Source organism: Furipterus horrens, unplaced genomic scaffold (assembly GCF_987537825.1).
Source record: "Furipterus horrens unplaced genomic scaffold, mFurHor1.1.pri manual_scaffold_5, whole genome shotgun sequence".
Taxonomy (NCBI): domain Eukaryota; kingdom Metazoa; phylum Chordata; class Mammalia; order Chiroptera; family Furipteridae; genus Furipterus; species Furipterus horrens.
The window spans coordinates 90584040-90585172 of NW_028327175.1; the positions used below are offsets into that span (position 1 = coordinate 90584040).

The window sequence follows — 1133 nt, forward strand, 5'->3', positions numbered from 1 at the left end:
TGCCCACTTGACAGCCTTGGTGGAATAAAAAGTCTTCTACCATCTCTCCTGCTCTGCTGAAGTGTGCAGGAGGGTGGGAAAGAGAGGCAAGGCCAGGGGCAGCCTGGGATTCTCTGCACAGTTTGCTTAGGATCGGGGCAGTCTGACATATTATGACAGAGGTGACGGCAGTTTTCCCAATACCCATCCTTCTCTGTGCTTTCAGAGTCCCGATTCTCATTTGGGCGGATGAATCTACTGAAAGACCATGTTTCTACACTTCTCTCCTTCTCACTCCTTGCAGCTACTGGTGGCCAGTATGACACAGGCAGAAGCTGTTTAATAGAACTTCCTTTAAAAAGGGACATGGTTTTTTGTTTTTTGGTTTCTTTTTTTTTTTTTATTTTTTTTTAAATTTTTTTATTTTGGTTTTTCAATTACTGTTGTCCCCTTTTCCCCCAATTTCTTTAAAAATATGGAACGCTTCACGAATTTGCGTGTCATCCTTGCGCAGCGGCCATGCTAATCTTCTCTGTATCGTTCCAATTTTAGTATATGTGCTGCCGAAGCGAGCACTGTTTTTTGGTTTCTTTTTGCCTTCCCACTTCCTTTATCCTCCATTTTGCTGAGAGTGCAGATATGATGTCCTATGAGGGACTGGTACCCCAGCAACCATCTTGTAAGTAGGAGGATGAGGGGTGGCACTGTCAGAGCAGAGAGCTGAAAGGAGCCTGGGTTCTTGGTGACAATAGGGAGTGCTCATCCTGGCCCTGTGCTGCTCACCTTTGAATTTCTTACTACACAAGAAGGAAATAGATCTTAAACTGCTGTTTTTTTTCATGTCTCTGCCACTCACAGTTGAACTCAATTCCTAACTGATGCAGATGTAGATATGTTTTGTAGTAAACACACACACCCAAAATAAAATAAAACAGAGTTAAAAAAAAACAAACCTGGGCAGAGTTCTGTGTTTACTTCTGGATCCTGCAACCAAAGATGGATATGAACAACTTGGTAAACTTTCAGAGGAGGGCCCCGCCCTCTCCAGACACACACAGATGCATTATCTTACCCAGATACATTTATCAGGCATGTGATTACCGGTAGTATTCCACAGAGTTTCATGATAGAAATGTTTGTCTTCAAGTAGTTCA

At 42.8% G+C, this 1133-nt stretch overlaps 1 non-coding gene across 1 annotated transcript; it reads right to left on the reverse strand.

The window, feature by feature from the left end:
* Positions 1-448: 448 nt before the first annotated feature.
* LOC150008933 (U6 spliceosomal RNA) lies at positions 449-555 on the reverse strand. The gene has a single exon (XR_016511621.1). It is a non-coding gene; the product is annotated as a U6 spliceosomal RNA (small nuclear RNA).
* Positions 556-1133: the final 578 nt, after the last annotated feature.